Here is a 15,455-nt window from a genome sequence, read left to right on the forward strand (position 1 = left end):
GGACGGAGAGGAGGAAGGGACGAGGGAAGGAAAAGAGAGCTACTGGGACATGGGAGGGAGAGGAAGAAGGGACTGGAGGGAAGGGAGACACTGCTGGGACATGGGAGGGAGAGGAAGAAGGGTCTGGAGGGAAGGGAGAAGCTGCTGGGACATGGGAGGGAGAGGAAGAAGGGACTGGAGGGAAGGAAGAAGCTGCTGGGACATAGGAGGGAGAAGAAGAAAAGTCTGGAGGGAAGGGAGAAGCTGCTGGGACATGGGAGGGAGAGGAAGAAGGGACTGGAGGAAAGGGAGAAGGGACTGGAGGGAAGGGAGAAGCTGCTGGGACATGGGAGGGAGAGGAAGAAGGGACTGGAGGGAAGGGAGAAGCTGCTGGGACATGGGAGGGAGAGGAAGAAGGGACTGGAGGAAAGGGAGAGAGCTACTGGGACATGGGAGGGAGAGGAAGAAGGGACGAGGGAAGGGAGAAGCTGCTGGGACATGGGAGGGAGAGGAAGAAGGGACTGGAGGGAAGGGAGAGAGCTACTGGACATGGGAGGGAGAGGAGGAAGGGGCTGGAGAGCTGCTGGACAAGGGAGGAAGAGGAAGAAGGGACTAGAGGGAAGGGAGCTGCTGGACATGGGAGGATAGGGAGAGAAAGAGGGGAGATGGATGAAAGGATACAGAGAGAAAGGGGAGAAACTAGAAGGATATGGAGAGAGGGAGGAGACTGAACAGAAAAGGGTAGAGAGATAGACACTGGATAGAAGGAGAGGGGAGATAGAGCCACTAGATGGAAGGATCAGGAGAGAGGGTAGATGAGTGGAAGGATGAGGAGAGAAAGAGGGAAGACACTGGATGGAAGGGTAGGGAGAAAAAGGAGACGCTGGATGCAAAAGAAAGAGGGGAGACACTGGAAGGATGGGGAGAGAAAGAGGGGAGCTGCTGGATGGAAAGAGGGAGAGGACAGAGTAGGGAAAGACTGGAGAATAAGAGGAAGGGGCATGTGGAGAACAAGGGTGAGGAAAAGATGAAAAGCCATAGGTGATGAACGGACAGGAAACCCTGGCAAGAGAAAGACGAAGGAAAGCAGAATCTAGAGACTGGGAGCAACACAATGAGAAAAGTAAATGGCCATACAACAAAGGTAAAGAAAATAATTTTATTTTTAATTTAGGATAAAGTAATATGGTACCTGTGTTAGTAAAGTTTCAGAGACCAATACTTCCTTCCTTAGGTCAGGAGAGGATACCGTAACAGCATTATACTGACCCGAGGCAGGAGGTTTTGGCCTCTGAAAGCTCATTGAAAAGGTTGTTAGGCTATGAAATAAATTATTTTCTGAAACCTGATGCACTGAAAAGCAGCACTTTACCCCTGTGTGACAAATGCGTCTGATAACTGTGACTAAATTTTGCTGGGGAAGGGGGATAGAGAGAAAATTTTGTGCCCACCCACTTTAGGTTCAGGCCCATCCAAAATTGGCAGTCTGGCTACGCCACTTCCTTTACCCATGCTCAGGGCTAGGTGGAACTCAAATAGGATCTTGGCTGGGGTGAATACTTGTGAATGTCTATTAACATTTTTTTTACAAAGAGCAGTGGCAGTAACAGACATGTGTGCATTACTAAATGTGGCATTATAGCACATAACTTACAGTATTCTGTAAGTTATATGTGCAGGTTGGAGCTTTCCTGTACTGCAACTTCCTGTTGCCATATGGGAGGGACGCACAGAGGAAAGGTCCGACAGGGTTGGTCAGAGGTAGCTTTGCTAAGTTGCTGCCAGGAAGATGAACAATTTTTAAGAGCCTCAGGTGAGAGGGAGATATGAAGGGAGAGATGCCAGACCTGAGAAGGAAGGAGGAAATGGAGAGTGGGGAAAAAGTGAGAGATAGATCTAGCCAGACAAGCAGAAGTGAGGCAGAGACACTAGTCTCAGAAATGTAGGGTGGGTGGGTCAATGAAAGATATTTTTAAAGGCTTCGTTCTGTTTCTGTGAGTCTGACGTCCTGCACATACAATGTGCAGCACGTCAGACTAGAACGAAGCCTTGCACGGGATTGGGAAGAAGAGGACCTCAGCTCGGCTGATGGGGGTTGGGGTCCCCCGCCAGCAAAGGTAGGCGGCGGCGGTGGGAGGGGGGGTCATCGGCAGGGGGGTCCAGGGGCAAATCTACGGGGGCCCAGGCCCCTGTGGCCCCATACTGGCTATGCCCCTGAAGCCATTATTAAAATGGAAATGAGGAAAATCCACTGCTTATTTCTAAGATAAGCAGCATAAAATGTATTGTACTGTTTTGGGATCTTGCCAGGTACTTGTAACCTGGATGGATTGCCCACTATTGGAAACTAAATGCTGGGCTTGATGAACCTTCGGTTTATCCCAGTATGGCAATACTTATGTACTTTTGTAGAGACACAGATCAGGAAACATCAGCAAAATCCGTCCCTTCATCTCTGAGCATTCTACCAGAACCCTTATCCACACTCTTATCACCTCTCGTCTTGATTATTGTAACCTGCTTCTCACCGGCCTCCCTCTTAGCCATCTCTCTTCTCTTCAATCAGTTCAAAACTCCGCTGTGCGACTCATTTTCTGCCAAAGTCACTATGCTCACATTAGCCCTCTCCTTATGTCACTTCACTGGCTCGCTATCCATTTCTGAATTCAATTCAAACTTCTCTTATTGACCTATAAGTGCATTCACTCTTCCGCTCCCCAGTACCTCTCCACTCTTGTCTCTCCCTACACCCCCTCTCGGGTACTCCATTCTGTAGATAAATCTCTCTTATCTGTCCACTTCTCCTCTATTGCTAATTCTGGACTCCGTTCCTTTTATCTTGCTGCACCCCTCGCATGGAATAGACTACCCAAGCCTGTACGTCTAGCCCCATCTTTGGCCATTTTCAAGTCCAAACTTAAAGCCTACCTCTTTACCACTACTCACTTGCCCTGTCCTTTTATCCTCACCTCTTTATTCCCTTACCCTTATTGCTCTGTCTGTTTACCTGTCTTATCTAGATTGTAAGCTGTTTGAGCAGGGACTGTCTTTTTGTGTATGGTGTACAGCGCTGCGTATGCCTTATAGAGCTATAGAAATGATAAGTAGTAGTAGGAAATAGACATAGGTAACCATACACACAGATGAAAATAGATGGGGTAAGGTACAGAGGCGTAACTAGGTGGGTGCAAGGGGAGCAGTCACTCCTCCAAACAGTTGTTGAATAAAATGGCACCTATTAGGATAAGCCCTTCAGCTACACACTAATGCCTATATTACAAAATGTCTGCTTCCCCTGACATCAAAACCTGGCTATGGTTTTGGTAAAGTACACACAGATGGAAAGAGACACATGCAGTCAGAGACACAGATATAAGATGGAGATAAGCAAACATAGACAAATGCACACATGGATACATACACGTACTGAAAAACAAGGGTGGGAAAGCAATGATTTAATCTATCCCAAACTCCTACAGTTGGTTATTTAATATTGATTTTATATTTTCTTTGAACTTTTTAACTGCCCATGTTACTGAAATACATTGAATATTGCATCTATAACTGCTTGCACCCATCACAAACTGGGCAGGCTGCACCTAACGCTCTCCAATCATGCTCAAACCATACATAACATATATCGACACTTGACACGATATCTGAGAAAGAGTGGAATTTATTATGGCTGCAGCATTCTACAGCTTATATATGCAAATACATTCAAAGCATTGGACAATCTCATTCCTGTAGACCTCTTGCAGTATTCAGCAGTCAGATATATGACTCAATTATCTATCTGTAGGCTTTTGGGTCAAAGTGGTCTAGCCTTTGAGTAACACAGCTCCCTCTATATTGCCTTATACGTGATGTACATTTTCTGCTCTGCCTGGGGCATGTACTGGCTACATGCCCAGGCGCTCACATCCCAGCTTTGCTGGGGTAATTTCCGTAAAAGTGTCTTCTCCTTCACACCCATTGACTCTCTTTCTTGAAGCCTTCAGCCTCCCCATTCCATCCAAGTCTGAGGTAGGCACCACTGATCATTTTGTTACTCAGGCACTGACCCCCCTCCGTACAAGAAGGGTAACTGCCCTTTGCCTTATACATCATCCATGCCACTGCTAGCATGGGACAACCACCACTTGACATTTGACCTTGCTTTGGTCTGAGACATACTGCTGTGCACTCCACTAGGCTAGGACCCACCACTGAATTCTGCGACGGACACTACCTCCCTGACTTGGGGTAGGAGAACCGTTGGTGCAGCAGGCAAAAAGGGAATTGCACTTTTGCAACGCCGCCCAAATATTCCGGTGGCCACCTCCTCCCCTCCCTCCTGTACTTCCTCTCAGTTACCTTCCTCCCTTGCCCTTATCTACCTATACTCTCCCCCTTTTCTTATCCCAGACCTAGTTTGATTTGTCCCCAATAGCTCTTACCTACTCCCCATTTTCTTCCCCTCCCTTCCTCCCTGGATCTCCCCATCCTGTCGAGCTGGGCCACCATGCATTTGTGTTTGTGACCACCTAAATGGCTGGATCACTGTTCTAATTAGAAGCATAATATACAGTATTCGTCTAGCCACCAAGTCATCCACAGCGAATGTGCACAAACCACCATTTACAGTGGAGAGTCATGGGATAGGAGGTAGTGTTCAATTGTGGATTAAAAACTGGTTAAAAGATAGAAAACAGAGAGTAGGGTTAAATGGTCAGTATTCTCAATGGAGAAGGGTAGTTAGTGGGGTTCCTCAGGGGTCTGTGCTGGGACCGCTGCTTTTTAACATATTTATAAATAACCTAGAGATGGGAGTAACTAGTGAGGTAATTAAATTTGCTGAAGACACAAAGTTATTCAAAGTCATTAAATCGCGGAAGGATTGTGAAAAATTACAAGAGGACCTTACGAGACTGGGAGACTGCACGTCTAAATGGCAGATGACGTTTAATGTGATGCAAAGTGCAAAGTGATGCATGTGGGAAAGAGGAACCTGAATTATAGCTACGTCATGCAAGGTTCCACGTTAGGAGTAACGGACCAAGAAAGGGATCTGGGTGTCGTCGTCGATAATACACTGAAACCTTCTGCTCAGTGTACTGCTGTGGCTAGGAAAGCGAATAGAATGTTGGGTATTATTAGGAAAGGTATGGAAACCAGGTGTGAGGATGTTATAATGCCTTTGTATCACTCCATTGTGCGACCGCACCTCGAATATTGTGTTCAATTCTGGTCGCCGCATCTAAAAAACGATATAGTGGAATTAGAAAAGGTGCAGAGAAGGGCAACGAAAATGATAAAGGGGGTGGGACGACTTCCCTATGAGGAAAGCCTAAAGCGGCTAGGGCTCTTCAGCTTGGAGAAAAGGTGGCTGAGGGGAGATATGATAAAGGTCTATAAAATAATTAGTGGAGTTGAATGGGTAGATGTGAAGTGTCTGTTCACGCTTTCCAAAAATACTAGGACTAGGGGGCATGCGATGAAGCTACAATGTAGTAAATTTAAAACAAATCGGATAAATGTTTTCTTCACCCAACGTGTAATTAAACTCTGGAATTCATTGCCAATTAACGTGGTAAAGGCGGTTAGCTTAGCGGAGTTTTAAAAAAGGTTTGGATGGCTTCCTAAAGGAAAAGTCCATAGACCATTATTAAACGGATGGGGAAAATCCACTATTTCTGGGATAAGCAGTATAAAATGTTTTGTACTTTTTTTGGATCTTGCCAGGTATTTGTGACCTGGATTGGCCACTGTTGGAAACAGGATGCTGGGCTTTGGTCTTTCCCAGTATGGCAATACTTATGTACTTATGAGGCAATGTATGCAAATCTCACTCATAACATAACATTAGTATTTGTATACTGCTAAAGCCTAAAAGTTCTAAGCAGTTCACAACACTCATTAAGAAGCCTGGATAAACTCCCAGGAATTATAGCAAATTAAATATTAAACAGAGCTTCACATTATTTAAGTAGAACAAACTTCTGAAAAAGATAAGCTTCCTTCTAAATAAAGCATAATAATTGAGTTGAGAAAAGCATGAAGAAAAATCTTGCCATAATTTAGAAGCTTGATATGCCAATAATAATTCATGAATTTTCAATCTTTTACAGCTCTTCACAGAGGGAAAACTAAAAGGGTAATTATTATTTGCTCACCGGGATCTGGACAAGGAAGAAAGTTGCACAATATCTAACATGTGAGGAACTGCACTATCTAAAATTTTTAATAAAAAGCAAAAAAACGTAGGTGCCCTTTTACTAAGCCATGTCAGCATCTACGCATGCCCAACATGTGTCAAAATGGAGTTACTGCCTGACTACCATGTGGCGCGCATCTGATACGCGTGTCTGAAAAATATTTTTTATTTTCTGGCATGCGTAACAGACACGCGCCAAGTGACATTTGACTCATGTAGGTCATTACCGCCTGGATTCTTTACCACTGGGTCAATGGCTGGTGGTAAGGTCTCAGACCCAAAATGGACACGTGTCAATTTTGATTTTGCCGCATGTCTATTTTCGGGGGAAAAAAGGCCTTTATTTACAGGTGCGCTAAAAAAATGGACCGTTGTGCACCCAAATACCGCAAGCCATTTTCAGCAAGCCTTTGTAAAAGGACCCCTTAAATAAAACCCTGGCCTCTATTGTAACAATGCAGTCTAACAAAATACCTCAAAATCCTATTAGATTTTTTTCAGAGAAAAAATTAATTGCATTACTGTATCCTGTAGTGTCTGGAGCTTTCTTACCCCACTGTTTACTAAGCTGCACTATTGACTGCCATGTGCTAATGCCGACACAGCCTATTCAAAGTCGGCATTTCCTGGTGGCTTATTGAACTGGAGGGTTAGCTTGTATTTAGCAGTTCCTAAAAAAATCAGGTTGCAGTAATCTAATTTTGATAGTATCAGAGATTAAGCAAGAAACCTAAATTTATTAATCTTAAACAAGCATCTTGCATGCCTCAATAAAAAGAAAGAACATGTAGAGCATTAATATGTTAATCAAGAGACAGAGTGCTATCCAAAAGTACCCCAAAGATTTTAATCACAGAAGCAAAAGTATATTTACTCTGATTAATCTGAATAGAATCCAAAAATGAATCAGGATTATTAGACAGCGACAAGACTTTAGGACTCTGTTTACTAAGGTGGGCTAGCAGTGTTAGAGCGCACTAATGCTAGAGACACCCGTAGGCATATAAGAATATATGGATGTCCCTAGTGTTAGCGTGCGCTAAGTTTTAGCATGCACTAAAAACGCTAGTGCGCCTACAGTATGGCTTAGTAAACAGGGCCCTTAGTCTTCTCTGGGTTTAACTAAAGTTTATAAGTCTTCATCCAGGAAGAAATAAGATCTAAACAGTTCTCAACTAATGGCATGTACACCCCTGGCAAATGTCATGAAAACTAAACTAGCCAAGGAGAGCCTGTGGACTGACATGGGAACCATGGCTCCAGTCCATTTATCCTCTGGAAACAATTTGATTTTTTAGGCTTGATTTATACATTTGAGGTATCAAAATGTCTGTATCATATGCACCCTTCCTTTCATCTGGGATTTACATATTTAGGTCTTTGTTATTTTTGTGGCCTTTATGTGCAAACCCAGTACCATTTTGCTATTCCCTTGAATTAACTTCAGCCTGTCTGTACCCTTTTTATCATATGGGTTCTAGAACTAGACATAGGGCCAGTGGAGTGCTGGAACATTTTTAACAACAGCATCTCTCTCTGGGCATAGCCAGCTGTACAAGTTTGGGAGTGGTGGGGGTTGAGGTGGATTGGGGGGGGGGGGCAACACATTCCTCACTCTCCCCTCCCCCCTCCCCCATGCGGGCATGGTAGGCATACCTTTGCTGGCAGGGATGCTATCTCTATTTCTTAGATCACTATTTCCTCAAGGGTATTCAATCTGTTGAAAATCATAGTGTCCTCAGCAGAAATGTTATTTTCTTACACAATATAGCTGCCAAAGGTATTAAATAGAATGTGTCTAAATATTGATCCCTGAGGCACACCACCAATCACTTTTCTTTCATAAAAGTGAATTTCATTCACCACTGCCCTCTGTTCTTCATCACTTAGAGGTGAATTTATCAGTGTGAGATACCATTATTACAGGTTATTTTATGTTGTACTATTTTAGCCCATTTTATGCAATGAGACCCTGTGTTAAATATCATGACTAAATCTTATTGATAGCCACCATTGATAACCTCCCCCCCCCTTAACCAGCTTCTAATCAAGTCCTCCACCTTGAGTTCTATCTCCAGGCCCCTCTATTTATTACCCTTGATAATATCAACACTTTGCTGAAATTCAGTCCATTCCTTGATCTCATATACTGTGAAAAATATTAATCAGATTTATTTAACAATGCCCTTCTGGTTAAATCATGTTGCAGCAGATCATACAATCCACTTGATTCCAGATAATTCACGCATGTTTTTTTTCCCTTTAGCACGGAGTATAATAATTTTCCTACCACTACAATATGAATACCCAGGATTCTCATGATGCTGTTAGAGCTATGAGCTAGGCAGGCAAGATATTTTTGAGTCAGAAATAATTGAATAAGAGGGTCTAGAAGGATATAAATGTAACAAATCGCTGCTTAAGGCAAGTCAATTGTTTACTTAGTCAGTGTGATGCTCACCAGTTTCCCAAGCCTATACAATAGTGCAAAGAGAGATGCAGTAAAAAGATCATGGGTACATAGTCTCTGTGAAAACGTCCCCTGTTCCCACAGAAAGACAACTTACTAAATTCAGGAGTTATGAATTATTCTATTTTTATTTATGGCTCGAAAAACTGTTCAGTCAGACAAACTGTGTTTGGAGAAGACACAAAATATTTATCTGTTTATTTGTTCAGACAGATCAACTGCTTCCCTTTCACAACCCAATGTGACACACTGTATACAGTACTAATACAATAACACACATGAAATGCAAAATAGCAACAAAACATTTCACTTCTTTCCTAAACATGAAGAACCCAATTATAATCAAAATTCCTCCAGTAGTGAATTCAAAAGAAGGGGGACCACAACTGCAAAAACAGGAGCTCGACAACTTGACTGCTAGTTGCCAGAGACACCATTTTGATCCATAGCGCCCGATGGTGCAAGAATGACGGGGGATCATTTGTGCCTCCTGATGGAAATCAGGGAGAAACCCCAGTAAGAGCTGCTGTGTGTGGGTGTGGGGAGGAGGGGATAGCTTTAGAGAGGATGGGAGTATGACTTTGGGAAGATGTTGGGGGGTTGGGGAATATGCTTTGTTTGGAAGGACTCTGAGGGAGGTTTGGTGGATATGGTGGATATTCACAGAGATTAGAGGAGGAGGAAACTTAATACCAGCATTGTCCCTTTACCAGATCATAGGCCTGACTTGGGTATGCTATCTAGGTTGCTGCTGCTATCTAGATGCACTCACGTTTTTAAAGCGAGCTAAAATTGTGGGCGCACTAAACGTTAGAGACACCCATAGGTATGCATTGGCATCTCTAACATATAGCACACCCACAATAATAGCATGCGCTAAAAATGTGAGCTCGCCTTGGTAAAAGACCCTTATAATGTTCCAGGCTGCTGCAATGCAAAGGTATAAGATGGGGCACTCTTTTTTTTATTTTGTTTCAGCTTCTTCAATTCTAAAATTGCTACTTCTGCTGGATGTGGCAGCAAAGAGATGTACCCTCTTTCATGTCCTTCTATATATTTTACAAAAGGTTCCACATTCATCAGCGCTTTTTGTACAATACAGGAGGAATTGAGCACGTCCTGACCTGGATGGCTCAACTCCTCCCTCGAAGTGCTATGAACAGTTGTACTTATAAAGAATAATTTTATAACAAAACACCCAGTTTAGGATGGTGAATAGGTACTGTGTCAGTACTTAGGTACTGACACAGACACAGCTTCTCCAGAACAAGTGTAAATATCCACACCTGGCTTGAGTAAATAGGTAAATAGATTAATTTATTTTATTTGTGAACTCTCCCCATCTCATGCCTAACTCAAACTCTGCCCCTGTACATTGTATCATTGTACATACTTTTACACCAGTCAGTGTTTGTTATAAGAGCTTACTTACATGAGTAAATCAGAATTTTATTGTGAATATATTTTATAAAATTACCCTCATAATATGCTAAAGGTTGACCTAATTACTGAGGAGTTGTGATTTCAGAATTCCTAATCACATCCTTTGCGGGGAAGATAACAAAAGAAACCAGATGTAACAAGTTTCATGAATTATTTTCAAGTTTAACTGAACAGTGATTAGTGAAGAGATTCCTTTGAATCAGCATGCAACTTGAGAAGACAGAGGGACATCTGAAATCATATAGTATATTAATTCTGATCAGAAATGCATTTAAAAAATTGAGTTGTAGGGAAACATCATTATGCACTTCTCCAGGAGCTGATTGATGTAGGCATTAAGGCAGGCAGGAGTAAATCTGCTGATTCTTTGGAAGGATCCCTTCTGTATAAGATCTTTGTCCTGCTGTGGAACTGCTGAGGACAGCATTAAACACAGGACAGGTGCTGGTTGATGCAGGCAAGAATGAGTCTGCTGACTCTTTGGAAGGAAATGAGGAGCAGCCATAGGAAGTGGAGGAACACTCTTTTTTTTTTTTTTTTCCTTGAACACTTCATTTAGACTGCTGCAGCAGGCTTTGGAATCATTACTCTCGAGTTTTTGGATTGTGACATCCGGTAACATAACCCTAGAAAGAACAGTTGTTTTCTTTTTAGACCTTTGAAACATCACAAGACTCCTGAAGCAGGCGCATAAGTGCCGAAACACAGCACCTGTGTCGAATCATTTGATGTTCTTTAATAAAGACTTTTTAGCATGTATACGTCTCTCCTGGTTTTTGAAAGTGCCAGATCACCCTACTCCTTTCTTTGCAGCGACTCTTTGGAAGGACATTGCTGTATAAGATCTTTTCCCTGCTGTAGAACATGGCCATGGGCGGGTGCTGAAAGGAGCGTGTCCAAGGAGGCAGGTTACACCCCTTTGAAGCCCCTTTCAGACCAGAGGAGCTGGGAGCTGGGAATCTTGATCTTGTTAGGAATGTGAAGCATAAGAGTAAAACAACAGGAGCAGCTGATGAAAGAATTGGCTCAGCTTCCATCAAGGACCCAATGGACATCATGGTGGTGAATAATACTGGAAAGAAGAAGAAAACTGAAAGGAATAAAACGTAGAACATAGTCAGCAAATGACAGTGGGAAGGTAGAGATGGCTTGAGAAAAAACAGGTACGCTGGATAATCATTGTGCTATAACACTTTATTCCTTTACTTAAAATAAACATGCAATGCCCGACACAGCACACTAAGTGCTTGCCTCAGGGATCATGGGATATAAATGTATCCAGAGCAGTATATTAGTATATAGCTCAAGGAAATTGCTTTGATTATGAGCAAACCCCTCCGTCTCAACCTTCAATAATGTTTGCAAATTCTCAGCTCTTTTCATCAGAGAGCACTTTAGTTTCTGGTGAAAATGTTGTAGCTGGTGATTCTTCTCAAACACTGGTTTCTTTTCAAGTACCTGTTCCTGTAAGGGTGGGACCCATTGTTGTGTCTAGTTCAGTATCTGATTCACCTGCTTCTAAACCGAATGTTAATTTGAATAACTTGTGGTGCTGCTGTGACCTATATGAAGAATACCTTGCAAGCAAACTTGGCTCAGTTTTCTATATACTCTGATGATGTATCTGCTAAAATAGCTGAGCAAAATTAAAGAAACACTTTTGGAATAACGGAACATTTAAATAAAGTTGAACCTCAAAATGCTTTAATGCAATCTGCAGTTAAAACAGCTGTTAGACAATTTGTCTATCCATTTGCAACTTGAAAAGTTAGAAAATGCATCCCGGGCTTCTAATCTAAGACTACTAAATGTTCCTGTAACTCACTACTTGTGTCAAGAGAATTATTTAAAATATATCTTTAAAGATGTTTTACAATTTCCTCAATATGAGACTGTAGTGATTGTTAATGCTTATTATCTTTCAAGAGGTTTAAGAGTACTCAATGAGGAAGTAGACCTAGACACGATAGCTTGGATTTGTGTCAGTTTTTGGATTTGTGTCAGTTTTTAGAATCATCACAGGATTTGATAAATAAGAAATCAACACTGATAGTTGTTTTGCAATCACCTTTCTATGGACATGCTATTATAATGTTTCCTGATGTCGCTAGAGTGACCCAATTAAAGCAGAAGGGCTGTCTTACAGCTAAAATCAAAGGTTCTAGCTATCGTTGCTACTCAGATTCCCATGCAAATGTTTGGTTTCTCATCAGAATAATCAATATATTTTTGTTGATGCAACTTAATTTGAATCCTTCTTACAGGATAAGGTAAAGGTTGAACAAAATAATGCTACCTAAATTTGAATGCTTAGGGATGGGATAGTAATTAGGGTTCTAAATAATGTTGGAATTTGATGCTGTATTCAATATATTTAACGTCCATCATATCCCCTCTCTCTCTTTCTCACCTCTCTTCCAGCATATTGTAACATGGAAGAGGCTGTCCTACCCTGGTTAGGCCCCTAGAAGGGCGCTGTTGCCCTAAATTGTCCAGGGAGAAGGGCTGGGTGAGTTGCTCAAGGGAGCCAGTATAGGGCAGGTATAGCAGGAGGTCGCTAGGACCGGGGAGAGTCCTGGAGGTGGGAACAGGTGCAGCCGGTTAGGGGCTGGGCTCCTGTTTGACCATTAACTACTTAACACCCCTCCTGAGTTGGAGGAAAAGAGGAAAAGGAGCAGAGCCAGCAGCTGCAGAGGAAGGCTGGTAGCAGAAGGATCTCCCTGTGAAGTATTGGCTGGGCCCTATGTCCTGGTGGTGAAAAGACTGGTGGTCTAAAACATTGAAGAGGTACTGTGTGTCCCAGAAGCAAAGACTGTGGGTCTAGAGCTGGGTGATACCAGGTGGGACTGTGTGTTCAAAATTGGAAAGAGAAGCAGGCTGCAAGGCCTGGGGTTGAGAGTCCCCAAAGGATTGGAAAGAGAAACAGGCTGCAAGGCCTGGGGGTTGAGAATCCCCAAAGTATAGGTAAAAAGAAGAAATGAAATGCTTAAGCTGAAAGAGTGAACTGTTTAGGAAGGAATGCTTAAGTTGAAAGATTGAACTGAGCAGGAAGACAGCTTTAAGCTGGAAGAACTGTTGAGCTTATGGAAGTGTTTTAAGCTAACAGAGGTGTGCCCCATGGGCTTGAATAAAGATTTGTATGGAAGAAATCCTGTTGATAAGACCTGACTCTGTTTGCTTTGTTTTGAGAACCAGGTCACCCCGAGTAAGAAGGGGTAGGATCTGAATTTGCATAAAATCTGCATACTAAGAACCAGCTCACCCTGAGTGAAAGAGGGACCTGGGAGCCTGAGGTGAGAGCTCCATCCTCAAAATTCTTAACAATAGCCTCATCCTGTTTACAATATATATATATGTTGAGGTTCCTAAGCCTGTCTCTATATGTTTTATGACAGAGACCGCTTACTAATTTTGTAGCCGCCCTCTGGACGACTCCATCCTGTTTATATCTTTCCATAGGTGTGGTCTCCAGAATTGCAAACAATACTCTAAATGAGGCCCCACCAGAGATTTATACAATGGCACTATTATCTCTTTTTTCCTGCTGGTCATCCATCTCCTTATCCATCCAAGCATCTTTCTGGCTTTGTCCGTCACCTTTTCCACCTGTTTGGCCACCTTAAGGTCATCAGACATAATCACCCTCAAGTCCCACTCTTCTTTTGTACACAGAAGCACTTCATTCTCTATAATGTACTCTTCTCTTGGCTTCTTGTACCCCAAGTGCATGACCCTGCATTTCTTAGCATTAAATCTTAAGTTGCCAATTATCAGACCATTTTTCAAGCTTTGCTAGATCCTTCTTCATACCATCCACACACTCCAGAGTGTCCACACTATTACTTTACCAGATAGTCCTTCTGCAATATCACTAACGAAGATGTTAAAATTAAATGGCCCAAGGAACGATCCCTGTGGTACAGCACTGATAACAGCCCTTTCCTCAGAGCAAGCTCCATTTACCACTACCCTCTGTCTCCATCCACAATCAGTTTTTAACCCAGTCAGTCACTTTAGGTCTCATACCAAGGGCACTCAGTTTATTTATCAGTCTCCTGTATGGGACCATGTCAAAGACTTTGCTAAAATCTAAGTATACCACATGTGGCACTCCCCCCATGACCAACTGTTTCGTCACCCAGTCAAATCAGTTAGACTTGTCTGACATGACCTGCTTCTTGTGAAGCCATGCTGCCTCGGGTTCTGCAGTCCATTCAATTTGTGAAACCTCACGATCCTATGCTTTAGAAGCATTTCCATTAATTTACTCATCACCAAGGTCAGAGTGACAGGTCTGTAATTCCCAGTCTCCTTCTTACTTCTGGTTTTATGCAGAGGGACCTTCTCCTAGAAGTACATCTAGCTAGTCCAGAATTCAGGATTATAATGATTATCTGTAGGTAGGGGGACTCATTGTGTGCAGATATGTTGCATGCATTTTGATTGGGGTAATCCTGAAAACCCAAGGTATGCCTCCAGGAGAGGCACTGGCCTAGTGATTTAAGCCGTAAGTTGAGAAACAGGGAAGCTAGGGTGCCTGCCCCATCACAGCTCTTTGTGGTGATGGACAAGTCACTTAACCTTCAATTGCCTCAAGCACTAACTTAGATTTTAAACCCTCTGCAGACAGCAAAATGTCTACTGTACCTAGATGTAACTTATCTTGAGCAATCACTTACAAGATGTGAATGAAAACCAAAAAATGCCTTGAGCTCATTGATATCTTATCTGAACTCTTCAAGAGGGATCCCATCCAGGCCAGGACCTCTCCTCAGTCTAATTGTTCTGTTTTTATTGGCAGTTGCCTTAGCTGTTTTCAGGCACTGGGGTGATCGTTCCAAGATTAGTTCAGTAAGTTTTCAAAATGTGTTTTCCTGTGATGAATGATATCATGTTTGTATATGAAAAGTTGATCAGCCACATTTGAAAGGTGCAAATGTATTAGTTTAGGGATCACGGACTCTCTTTAGGACATTATAAAAGCCCTGTGAATCAAAACTGGCAAAGGCATCTATATTATTTTCTTTATTATGCTTCTAGAATAGCTATGCTTCTTCATGCATTCTTTCTATAAATGTGAGTTGACTGCTGTTGTATTTCTCAGATTCAACTATATTTGAAAGATGTTGAGAATAGAGTTTCTTTTTTCTGGGGAAAAATTTGTATTATTATTTTATCAAATCAACCTACATTCATACATTTGGAATGGCCAAGTATGTTAAACAAAGCCTTGCTTTTATGCACAGCCAGTGCATAAAAGACATATGCCTGAGATTTGGCAGGCTTATTTGTTTAGGTAGGACCACTGAATATATGGCTCTAACACCAAGGATGTAATACTTGAGGATCACAAACAAGCCAGGTTTT

This window comes from Microcaecilia unicolor, chromosome 4, assembly GCF_901765095.1.
Source record: "Microcaecilia unicolor chromosome 4, aMicUni1.1, whole genome shotgun sequence".
Classification (NCBI taxonomy): Eukaryota; Metazoa; Chordata; class Amphibia; order Gymnophiona; family Siphonopidae; genus Microcaecilia; species Microcaecilia unicolor.